The sequence below is a fragment of the Choloepus didactylus genome, chromosome 2 (assembly GCF_015220235.1).
Source record: "Choloepus didactylus isolate mChoDid1 chromosome 2, mChoDid1.pri, whole genome shotgun sequence".
NCBI classification, from domain to species: domain Eukaryota; kingdom Metazoa; phylum Chordata; class Mammalia; order Pilosa; family Megalonychidae; genus Choloepus; species Choloepus didactylus.
In genome coordinates this window covers 8,710,083-8,723,040 of record NC_051308.1, presented here as the reverse complement: position 1 = coordinate 8,723,040, position 12,958 = coordinate 8,710,083, and the positions used below count along the sequence as shown (strand labels likewise).

General features: G+C 38.1%; 1 long non-coding RNA gene across 2 annotated transcripts in view; it reads left to right on the top strand.

The window, feature by feature from the left end:
- The window catches only part of LOC119521696, a 385,052-nt gene extending 372,915 nt beyond the window's left edge, over positions 1-12,137 (top strand). For both annotated transcript variants that reach the window (XR_005214400.1, XR_005214399.1), the window contains exon 4: positions 10,604-12,137. This is a non-coding gene — a long non-coding RNA (uncharacterized LOC119521696). The remainder of the gene's footprint in view (positions 1-10,603) is intronic.
- Positions 12,138-12,958: the final 821 nt, after the last annotated feature.

The following is a 12,958-nucleotide window of genomic DNA, read 5'->3' as shown; positions in this document are numbered from 1 at the left end:
GTATATTGAAAGTGAAAATTGATGCAGGCTGTTAACATTGCCTCATAACTTTTTACAAAATTTCATTTTAAAGATAAAGGAAGAATTTTTTTTTGCATCCATTCAAAACAGTATTCCTTTTGAGGGAAAGAAAGTCAGGCTGGCATCAGGCTTCTCAAGAGCAATATCCTATTGCAGAGGCCAGGAGCAACCTACAAGGTACACAAAGAAGAAGTGTGAGCCAAAGATTTTATACCCAGCCAAGATTTTCCTCAGTTCTAAAGGTGATGGACAAACAGTTTGAACCTGTCTTCCTGAGAAATCTACTAGAGGATGAGCTTCCATCAAGCAAGGGGTAATTGGGGAAATTTGAAGAAAAGGATTAGTTGTGAATATTAAATATATTTAACGTTGAAACCATGACTAAATTAAAGTTATGGATAAGTACAACAGAATAATACGCTCATTTTAAAAGCTCTGAAAATATAGAAATTATACACCAACAAAAAAAAGGGAGGATGGAAAGCAAAGGTGGAAATTAGTATAAGAGCATTTAGTATAAGAGCATTGCTTTCCTCATAAATAACAACTGGGAGTCAAAAACTCTCCTTCAAAACTGACAAATTGGGTAGTCAAAGTCTTTTGCTTATTTAATAGTAAAAAGCATAAATTAAAGACAACAATTTTATTGTTTAAAATTAGGTGGTAAAGGAAGAGGAAGAGCTTACAAACTAATTGATTTTTTTTATGGCTTAGAACACAAACTAATATATAATGGCTAAAGCAAAAAGAAGATTAAGGGCATTATTATATAAGTTTAATACAAGTAGCCACAAGAACAAAAAAATTACTGTCTAAATATTAAAAAATAACATTCAGTATCAAACAAAAAAGAGCAAATAAAATAGATCACATGTGAAAATTAGATATACATAAGCATATATGTATAAACATGCATGTAGAAACATAATATGAATTCATGTTAAAGACCAGAGACCACACATATCTATCACACAAGTAAATGAAAATATACGAAACTTACCTATTGCAAGAAATATCAGATTGGATTACAAAGTACATTCAACTTTATGCTAAAGAGATAAGGCTAAAACAAAATAAAAGAAGGGGTAAAGTTAGGCCAGAAAAATCCAAACCAAAAGAAATGAGGTCACACTTTTAATAAGAAACAAAATAGAAGCCTGGCCAGAGAACATTAAATTAGACACAAAAGGAAATTTATAAAGCTCAAAGCTATAATTCAATAAGATATCATAATTAAAGATATCTTTTCAGCAAATGAAACAGAAATCACAGCAGATAGAGGAAGCTCACTAATGATTGGAGGCTGTGATTCACCTCTCAGTACAAGATATATCAAGTAGCCAGGAAAACGGGTAACAATAGAGAAAAGCTAATCAACAATAATCAATGTTAACTCTTATAGTTATCTATCTAACTTTGTGCCCTGCTAATGGACAATACCTCCTTTTTTGAAGTACCCATAGATCCTTCACAAAAATTGATTATACATTCATTTTACTACAAAGAAAATCTAAGTAAAGTCTAAATAAGTAGAAATAGAAAATCAAAATTATCAGAAAAGAATGCAATGAAACTATAATACAAAACAAGCCCTTTCACTTGGATATTAAAAACAAACCAACAAACTGTTAAGCAGTTCTTGGGACAAAGAGAAATATAAACTAAAAATGCAGAATTTTAATAGCAATGAAAACGTAAATCAGAATCTTCGGATCCTGCTAAATCATTGCTATGAGAAAAATTCATAGCCTAAAATAATTATATCAATAAAAACTGAAACAATGAAAATAAATGAATGAAATATGTGACTCCAAGTTTGGAGGAAAGAGAGTAAAAGGATGTGTTTAAATAGATAAAACATAAATTTTTGAATTAAAATTGAAAAAAATGGAATAGGTTATTAATTGCTTAAAATTAATAAAGATTAGAAAAATCATAAGTCCACAGAACAAAATGTATGACAGCCTCTACATCACACAATGTGATATCACACAGGTATAAAAAATGAATGAGGAAGATCTCAATGAGCTAATGTGGAGTGATATTATTAAGTAAAAAAGGCAAGGTGCACAATAGTGTATAATGAAAGAGAAGAAAATAAAAATATGTATTCCTACTTATTGTTTTTGCATAAAGAAACCTTGGAAGGACTAACAAGAAACCAATACGAAAAATACAGAGTGAAGGAGAACATGGGCTGTTACGATTAATTTTTTAATGCAATTTTATTGAGATACATTCACACACCATACAATCATCCAAAGTGTACAATCAATTGTTCCCACATCATCATATAGTTGTGCGTTCATCACCACAATCAATTTTGTCAATATTTTCATTACTTCAAAAAATAAAACTAAGAATAAAAATAAAATAAAAGTAAAAAGGAACACCCAAAACATCTCATTCTCCCCGCATTATTCACTTACTTTTTGTCCCCTTTTTTTCTATTGATCTGTCCATACACTGGATAAAGGGAGTGTGACTTCTTGACCAAAAGGGGGAAAGAGTTATTTTTAAAATAACTCATTACTTTTGAATTTCTGGGTGGTATGATTAATTTTTGCATCATATTAAAAAAAAGAAAGAAACAGAAAACAATTTAAAAATGTGAATAAGAATACAGGCAGATAAGAGAAATATTTTTCCAGGTATCTAGGCTGAGAAATAAAGAGGAGGTAGCCGAGAGATTGATTGATATCATGGCTGACCCTACCCCTTTGGATTACAGACAGGAGAGGCATAAATGAAATGAAAGAAACCAAACTGCTCCTTTGACAAGTTCAGCAACCTCTGTCAACAGGTGCTGGTGCATGCTGGGTCTGCTTCTGGGAACAGACACGTGCCCCTGGTGGAACTTGGAGCCCCGGCACCCTTTGTCTGCCTATGCTGTGTCGGGCCAGAGAGCAAGGGACATAAAGCATGAGCCTGCCGCACACTGCTTTGCTTTTTGTCCTCTGGGCCGGATGAAGTCTGCAGTGGGGATGGAGAGTTGGGTGCCTGGAGTTTGCTTAACATTTCAATATTTGAAACGTCTTCAAGAATGTATGTGTGAGGATATGACTCCCGGGGTGAATCTGGACCTGACATCGTGGGATTGAGAATATCTTCTTGACCAAAAGGGGGAAGCGAAATGAAAAGAAATAAAGCTTCAGTGGCTGAGAGATTTCAAAATGGAGTCGAGAGGTCACTCTGGTGGACATTCTTACACACTATATAGACAACACTTTTTAGGTTTTAATATATTGGAATAGCTAGAAGTAAATACCTGAAACTATCAAACTCCAACCCAGTAGCCTTGACTCTTGAAGATGACTGTACAACAATGTAGCTTACAAGCGGTGATGATGTGATTGTGAAAACTCTGTGGATCGTACTCCCTGTGTCCAGTGTATGGATGGATAAGTAGAAAAATGGGGGCCTGGGGGGGGCAATTTGGGTGTTCTTTTTTTACTTTTATTTTTTATTCTTATTCTTATTCTTTCTGGTGTAAGGAAAATGTTCAAATAAAGATTGGGGTGATGAATGTACAACTATATGATGGTACTGTGAACAGTTGATTGTACAGCATGGATGACTGTATGGTATGTGAATATATCTCAATAAAACTGAATTTAATTAAAAAAATAAAAGTAACAAAAGCTAAAAAAAAAGTGCGTGTGCAGTTCTCGAATGAATATACCATATATTTAGACAAGTTCATCTACAGATAAAGGCACATGCTAAAGGAAGAAATTTTAATCAAAGACTGGCAGTTTTTCTTTTTCAGAAATTAGAATCTGATTTTCTTACATATTTGGAACACAAACTATCATAAAGCTCCTGAACTTTATTTTTTCACTCCCAACTTGGATGAGAGTCTTAACAGATTTAATCCAAATTTAGTTGTTTTTTTTTTTTTTTAAAGGCTGCTCTGGGAACTGCAGCTATAAATACCAAGTTTCAATCCAGAGCAAAAAAAAATTTTTTTTATAGCTGAGCTGGCAGGTCCTTGAAGAGGTGCTATCAAAATAGAAACCATCAAGAACTAAAATCAAAACAAAACAAAACCCTACTTGCCCTTCTACTAATGCCTCTAGGTGTGGAAATGGAAAGAAATAGTAACATTGCACAATTGGAAAGTAGAGCACCTGTGGCTGGAAAGATGTCTTCTTCTCTGTCTTCTTTCCTTCCTTCCTACCAGGAACAGTGTCTTTGGTAAGACTGCAAGAAGAGAGAGTCATTTTGTTATCACTGAATGCTGGATCAAAATTTTCTTAGGAGAGGTAGTCTGCACCAGCAAGAAAAAACCTTTTATTTATACTGTGGATGTTTGGCCCTGGGAAGTCTAGAGAACATGCATCATTATCCCATATTCTGCTCTGGCAAAGCAAGAAGAGACGAATCCTGGAGTGTTTGGGGTGAGGAGGTGCCTAGAGATGAAAGGGGAACTCTAGCATGTCTATCTGAGGTAGATGCTCCTGTGCTGGAAAAGTAAAGACCCATTTGACACCTTATTCTAGACCCTACGTGTTGGTATGATTGGCTCTCAGAACGGCTTGCTGTCTGGAAACAAACTGTCCCCATGATGAAGGAAAGCATAACTTCCACCACACCCCATTTCTCTACCATTCATTTCTGCAAGTCCGGAAACCTTGGTCTGTAGATTATAGCAGCTCTTCCTTGAGAGAGAAAGAACAGACTAAGTGTGAGTCAAAAGCGTTTGCTTTTGGAGTGTGAAAATCAAAGAAGAATGACTCCATGAGTTTTGGTAAACCTTTCGACACCCACATTTTGCCATTAAAATTCCACTTAAATCTTTTCTGCAATAAAACATACATTAATTTAAACTGATTAATAGTCTCCTTGTTTCCTTTGGAGTACCTACCCCCACTTCCCCAAGCAAACAAACAAACAAGCAGGAAAGCCATAAAAATTGTACTTTAGTTATCCATTTGCCAACAGAGGGTAGGGTCAGAGTTCTCAGACTCCCAATCTCCCCCTGCCAATTTTAAATAAACTTCTCTCTCTCGAATGAAACAGCACAACTCTTTGTTCTTTGATTCTTGTTTGGCATTGAGTCTTTTGAGAAAGGAATTTCCCCTCCTCATTACCTTTTCTCATCTCTGCCTCCCCTTCCGGCATCCCCTGTCCTCTCCTCAGTTCCATATCTTTGTCCTGAAGTCTAGACATAACAGTGATAGGTGCTGCGAAACGCTCAGCAAAAGGGCCAGTACCTCACCTGCAGAATACTACCTGTATATAAAGCAGACTCCAGACATCTCTTCGTCCTGTCTGCTCTTGCTAAGTGCCTGGTGTCAAATACCTGATTCCCTCCATTTGATTTGTCACCTACCAACCATTCCTATGAAAGCCCTCTTGTGTAACGAGAGGAAGCCTTCCTATCTTGTGTTTTTTCCCTCTTGATATATCCCCTCTCCACTTAGTTGTTTGTGTCCCTGTATCCCTTGAACCCTTCGTTGGGGGTGTGGGGGACATGGATAATCAAAACCCTAACCCTCCTCCTGCACTTAAAAAAAAAAAAAAAAAAACATAGTAGCTACAAACAAACCAGGGAAGCCTGGGAATTAAAAACAAATCGACTGACAAGTGGCTGCTCTGCTGGGATATTAAAAAAAAAAAAGGGAAAGAATGATTCAGTCTCTTAATTCAACAAGCCCAGTTAAGGTTATTTTGAAGTCGTTGACTGTTCTGCCTGTAACAGCAGTGTAGACAAAACTAAATTATTATTCCCTTTTTGTTGAGTTTCTCTTATTGAAGTTTCTAGATTTCTACTCTGCTGGTAAAACAGCAGCTACAAATAGCATTCTTCCCTCCGTAGTAATTGCTAATATTTGTTATGGGCTGATTTTTTCCCACTAATAAGCCATAGCACCTTCATTCTCCAGGAGCAAATATTAGTATAGCTGGGATGTGGAAACTTCTGAGGGAACATTTGCAAACCTGTTCTTTTTTGGAATTTTGTCTTAATTATAGGGCTAAACACAGTTTCAGCTTAGTCCCTTTCCATAAGTTCTGTACCATGTCATTTTAAATTCCCTTTTGAACACTGGTGTTGGGAAGAATTTATGTACTATAATGTTTTGTATATGAGATGTAACAGTATCCTTTCATTTGTGTTTTGGTCCGCTCTCAAATGCGCCATCTAGAGTCTACCACAGAGATCTTTTTAAACCACAATTTTGACTACTGTCATCCCCCTACTTACAACCTTCAAAGGCTCCCCATCATCTATAGCAAAGATGGCAAATAGATTTCATCTTTCATTCAGATGGATTGGAATTGACTTCTTACAGCACCATGCTGAGAAGGAGTTTGGGGCTGTGTCTGGGTTCTCTGGGCATGCTGTTATTGATTAGCCATGTCTGCCATGGGCATGGGAAGGAAGAGTGGTGGCATGTATGTCGTGCTTAGTGTATGCGATTGAGTCTTTCCCATGGTCCTCATGCTGTTCACTAAAGAATTTCTTCTGGTTTCCTCAACAGGACACACTTGTATTGGTCTTCCAGACTTTAGCACATATTGTCCCTCTACCTAGATCATCCTTTTTCCAACTTCTTTCCTCAATTTAGTTTTATTTGAATTTCAAGATTGAGCAAAGATTTATTTTGCTACAGAAATCCTTTTTCTCTCTGTTTGATTGAAGAGGAGGCACTATGCCTGTGTGCTACCATCACCAATTGTTTTTGCCTTTATCATTGTCTAACCCACTGTGTTAGAATCACCTGTGCAGATGTCTTCTTCCTCCAGGAGAATGTAGAGTCTCTGAGGATGGAAGTATATTTAATTTTCTCATTAATTACACAGGATAGTGCTTAGGCAACAATTATTTATTGATGAACAATAAACAATAAATAATTGTTTATTGACAAAAAAAGAATTAATGAATGCATGCCATATTATCTACAGGTATGGAAAATAAAATAGAACTTACTGGTCTTGGCACTTTATAATCATTATGCAAGAAAATGTAAAAATAATGTAAAAAATGACAAACGCTTGTGCAATTTTAATAATTTTTTTCATTTGTTGCCATGCACTCATTTAGTCTACCGATTTAGGGTTAATTCAAGGCTGTATTTTGCAATGCTCATAAATTATTTTGGGAAAAACCTGGTCTCTATTGCCTGTTCTACTATTTCTCAAAATAACATATCCTAGAAAAATTATATGTATATACACATACCTATACACACTGTTCTAGTTTGCTAATGCTCCCAGAATGCAAAACACCAGAGATGGATTGGCTTTTATAAAAGGGGGTTTATTTGGTTACACAGTTACAGTCCTAAGGCCATAAAGTGTCCAAGGTAATGCATCAACAATCAGGTGCCTTCACTGGAGGATGGCCAGTGGTGTCCGGAAAACCTCTGCTAGCTGGGAAGGCACGTGTCTGGCGTCTGCTCCAAAGTTCTGGTTTCAAAATGGCTTTCTCCCAGGACATTCCTCTATAGGCTGCAGTTCCTCAAAAATGTCACTCTTAGTTGCTCTTGGGGCATTTATCCTCTCTTAGTTTCTCCAGAGCAAGAGTCTGCTTTCAATGGCTGTTTTCAAACTGTCTCTCATCTGTAACTCCTGTGCTTTCTTCAAAGTGTCCCTCTTGGCTGTAGCTCCTCTTCAAGATGTCGCTCTCAGATGCATTGAGTTCCTTCTGTTTGTCAGCTCATTTATATGGCTCCAGTGATTTAATTTAGACCCACCCTGAATGGGTGGGGTAACACCTCCATGGAAATTATCCAATCAGAGTCATCACCCACAGTTGGGTGGGGCACATCTCCACAGAAACACTCAAAGGATTACAATCTAATCAACACTGATACGTCTGCCCACACAAGATTACATCAAAGATAATGGCGTTTTGGGGGACATAGTACATTCAAACCGGCACACACACTTATATAGTTCATTTGTTTACCACCTGCCCTTACATGTGCAGTAAATTGAATAAAATATGAATTTCCAGAGTTGTTTACTATAATCATTCTCTCATCGAGTATTTTCCGTGTGCCTATATGTCCTCTGTGCTGGGATAATGCACAAACAGATGCAGCTTACAGCCTAATTTGTCCTATTGGTATTTTCCTCCAGTTTGGGCAAGTTGAAAGCTGACATTAGCAGTTACCTTTGACCCATAATATTGAGGAAGAGAGCCCAAGTGAGGTTAAATATCGGAGCAGAACATCCTGTTTCTCTGCAGAGCTGAGAGGAAGCAACTAGAGGGCACTTTGTATGTTGGTGCATCTTAATGACTGACGACGGGTCAGAGGGACATTTGAGGATTCTGGACACAACCCACACCCCATTAGCGCTCACTCACTCTGGCGGCAGCACTGGTAATTGTTGAGGGCCTCTCTGCTCCCCACTCACTGCTTCCAGGTGACTTCAGAGGAATTCACTCACATGTTTTAGAAGACATGAATTGATCCCTTGATATGGGCCAATTAAAAGAAAGGGAAAGAGAAGGTTAGAAGCAGACAAGATTCCGCTAAACCAAAATTTTAAAATTTTAAATGAAACCACAAAAGAATGAAGTTGGAAGGCGTAGGTTCTTATTTCCCTAAATAAAAATTAGGCCCTTGTTTAATGATTTTGCAGTTTTCACAATTTTCCTTATCTGGAAGGTGTTAAAGTAGTTTTAAACTTGTGATTACCTTACAAAAGGAAATACCTCAGATCGGAGAAAAGTTGTCATCTTCGGAATGGCTCTTGCCCCCAGTTTAGTTTTATCCTGAGGCACTTGCTGTAAGAGGGTGAAAGTAAGTCTAATAACGGTGGTTATTCTCTGTTGTGGGTTTAACTGTGTTCCCACGTAAGACAGGCTCAAGTCCCAAATCCTGGTTTTGTGAATGAGACCATATTTGGAAATAGGGGTTTTGAAGATGTTATTAGTCAATACGAGGCCAGACTGGATTAGGGTGGGCTACATCCTATATGACCAGCACGTTTATATGAAGGGGAGAATTCAACACAGACAGACAGAGGGGAAGATGCCGTGCAACAACTGAGGCAGAGAACACCATGGATTGCCAGCAAGCCACCATCAGAAGCCGGGAGAGAGGCCTGGAATGGGTTCTCCCTTACAGACTTCAGAGGAAGCATTGTTCTGCCCACACCTTGATTTCAGATTTTTAGCCTCCAGAGTGTGAGACAATAAATTTACATTGCTTTAAGCCGCCAGTTTGTGGAACTTTGTTATGGCAACCCTAGGAGTCTAAGTCAATCCCTGATATTTTGTGATGTTAACTTTAATGGTTATATTCTCACAATTCATCCTCAAAATAACTTTGTGAACAAGGTCATTATGCTCTTTTTATGGATGAGGAAATGACGGATCAAAGGGTTGTGCTATTCGCCCAAGGTGACACAACCCAAGTAACTGATTGCTTGCAGGGATCCAGCTCTTGGGTGAGTCCTAAGACTGCTGCTGCCCCACAAGGCAGGCCCTGGGTCAGCCTGTAGGACTGCTGGGTCCCATGGGCTCCCTTCCCAGGATGGAGGAGTGGAAACAGTAGCTCAGGAGCAGAGCTTGGTGGACTCTAGTGGAGAACGGGAATCCCCTCAGCTCTCCTGTTACCTGCTGACACAGCCTCATAGTAGAGAAATGAGATTGAGCCCACAGGGGTGCTGAACTTAATAAAGCCTCACCTTGCTTGACACTTCCTGTGGCAAGTTTCCGTAAAGTATAGGATAGATCAACAGGGGACGTGGTTGATCCAAGTTATCTTCATGTGGGTGGGATTTAGACCAGATGTCTTCAAGCCCAGCCTGATATGCTTAGCTTTAACCCGTGCCCTTTGAATCACAAGTAGGTTTTATTTGATCGCCACCTCATTCCACTTCTATCCCTGCAACCAGGTATTTTAATATGTTCATCGTCTTCTCTCACCAGATTCTTCTCTCTGTGCCACTTTTCCCCTTTACCAATCTTTATCCCCTTAAACAAAGCGGCTTCTTTCCAAGTGAAAATTAATAGGTATGATTCCCCTGAGAGAACTCTCTCTCTGGCCTGAGTAGCTCCGCATTTCCGGAACAATCAGCCTGTTTTTCTCTTGCGGAAACTGTTAATTGTGTAACTGACCAGTTTTCCCTATTTGAGCTGGCTCTTAGACACGTTAGAGCCAAGTTCAGGAATTTCCCGTCATAAGTGCACGAGTCTTCATTGTGTGCCTTTTTGCATTAGCTGCATTTGGGGGTTTCTTTCATATTTCTATCTTTGATTTGCTTTCTCTTTTCTCACTTATTTTAACTTATGTTCTCTTGACATACTTTGTGCCTCTTTCTAGGACTCCTAGAAATTTGTCTGGAGTAAAGTGAGGGCAGAAATGGTTAGACAAGGCAAATATTACTGTTGTCTTTCAACATCCTTTCTTTCTTACTCCTTTGGCAATAGAATCCTAGGTTTTTCATTTTAACACATGGGCATTTGGCATAAAGACTAAATTTCCTAGTCTCCTTTGCAAGGTATGGTTTTTGAGTCAGATCTGGCCAAGGGGATATCCATGGAAGTGTCAGGTGTGGCTCTGGAAGTGTCTTTAAAGAGAGAGTATCTGCCCTTATTAATCCCTTTCCTTCTTCCTTCCAGAATATGGAGGAGATGACTGGAACTTGTGAGTTGAAATTCAGAGGCTGCAGAGCAACAAGACGGATGAAGCCTGGGCTCCTTATGATTGGGAAGTAGGTGCTACATAAAGTTTGGAAGAGGTGGAGAGGAGTACATTTTGCGCGAGCCACACGACTGAGCCTGGGTTGCTCGGGTAAAACCCATCAGAAAAATGGGAACACAGTCGTCAGGACAAGTCAGATTCTGGTGAAGAAAGAAAGCAATGAAAACTGTATTTAGACACATATTTAGAATATGTGAATGAGGCTGGTGCGGTACAAATAACAACAATGAAAAGGTGGAGGAGCTGTTCAGGAGAAAGACGCATTTGGTTTGTGGGAGAAAACCAAAAAAAGGAGTTCACTTTAAATTTCTGCCAGGACATCCAGTAGATATCCAGTTAGAAACAGGGAATTAGTGCTCGAGAAAGAGTCCAGGACTGGTCACTATTGATTCCAGAATCTCTCTCACGGAGGGACCATTGGGGCCATGCCATTACCATGGCTACAGAAACAACAATCGGATGACCTTTTTTTTAATAATAGAATTGACCCAGGAGAAGTAGATCTTTCTAAATCAGAGGCAATGGAAATTTGAATTGGGTGAATTTTTTAAATTGAAGAGGATTCACAACTTAGATTGCAAAAAATGGGAATCACTGTAAGTTACTTTGTTTTGGCTGTGAAGCCCATGTTGGAACTTATGGCCGAGAAGACATATAGAATGCTCTAGAATGAAATGCTATAGGAAAAAAAAAAAAGATTGGAGTTAAGTTTTTCAAACCAAAGTAGAGGAAGGCAGGAGTTTAAAATTTAAGCTAAATTGGGTCAGGTGGCACTTATGTCATTGTCAACGGATGATACCAAAATTCCTGCTCAGGACTGGAAAAGGGTGAAATCCAGAGAAGACAGTCTATGGCAGAGGGGAAGGTCCTGTGTAATAGGATATACTTTTCAAGGGTGATGTTAGAACCTGCTTTGTCATTGAGGCGTGCATAGGAATGTTTCCACTATTTAGGTGATGGCATCGTGTCTTTGCCTTCGATTTACTCTGGTTTATGGGGGAACCCCTCCTGCTGGAGTACCCCACCAGAGTCCAGATTTAATTCATCCATCCATCAATTAATAAATTAAAAATTTATTAATTAATTCCCTCCATCCATGCTTTCTTCATTCCTTCTTTTATTCAACATTGATTGAGTTTCTGCAAAGTGCTACATACTACTCAAGGCATTGTGATGGCACGAATATGAAAAAAAAATGAATCTTGCTCACAATCTGCTGTGGGAGACAGATGAGAGTACACATAATCACTTGATAAACAATGAACTAAGTACTCTATAGGAGTATATCTCCAAACCTTTGGGGCTATTTAGGAGAGAGTATTTGGAGAAGGTTTTGTATAAAAGGTAATTTTTTAACCTTGGCTAAAAGGATGAGTAGGAGTTTATGAAGTCCAGAAGGTGAGGCAAGGCCTGTGAAAAAAAAAAAAAAAAAAAAAAAAAAAAAAAAAAAAATGGATATTTGAAAGTGGGTTGGTTAAGGGAATATTGGAATAGGGCTCATAATAGGGTTTCTGGGAGACAAGGCTGGAAAACAGGAAGGGGTCAGAGAAGGAAGGGTCTACTCTACCTGTAGAATATAGTCTGCATTTTATTAAAACTTGGATAAGATCATCCTTATTCCAGAATCATAATTCTAATGGCTCCCATTGATTATTCATTGATAAAAACTAACAGCCAGTATCTTTGTGTTGATTTTTTATCTTTGGTACTTACAAACCAACGCTGCAATTTGACATGAAGAGTAACTTAAAAGCAACTGCCCTGTTAATTGTTAGCTCATTACAGCTAGAACTGATCTGAGCCCAGAACTGTACCTTAAAACGATGCAAAGTGAATCTGATCTCTGAGCTTCTTTCCAACAAGGATGATGTACATTTAAAATTTCCTTCTCAAAATAAACTTTTACTATCTGGGATATTAAAGTACTTATCAATACAATATTAGCCACAAGTGCTACTTAAATTTTTTTTTGAAATAAAATTAAGGTAAAGAATAACGTGTGAAAATCTGAAATACTGTGAAGTTTACTTTGTATTTATTAATTGTGCCTAACTTTCTTCTTAAGCACTAAGAAATTACATAGGATGAAATGCTTTATCTGTTTAAAAATAAAATGCCAGTTGTTGTGCTTGGCATAAAAGTACAATGATTCTGGGACCCATTGAAGATTTCCAGTCTGAGCTCTGAGTCTATGGTTTGTAGTTCAGTGTTTGGACTCTCTGGCAAAAACATTTCTTTAAAGAAAAATATCCTCAGCTAAGGAACATGGAGGA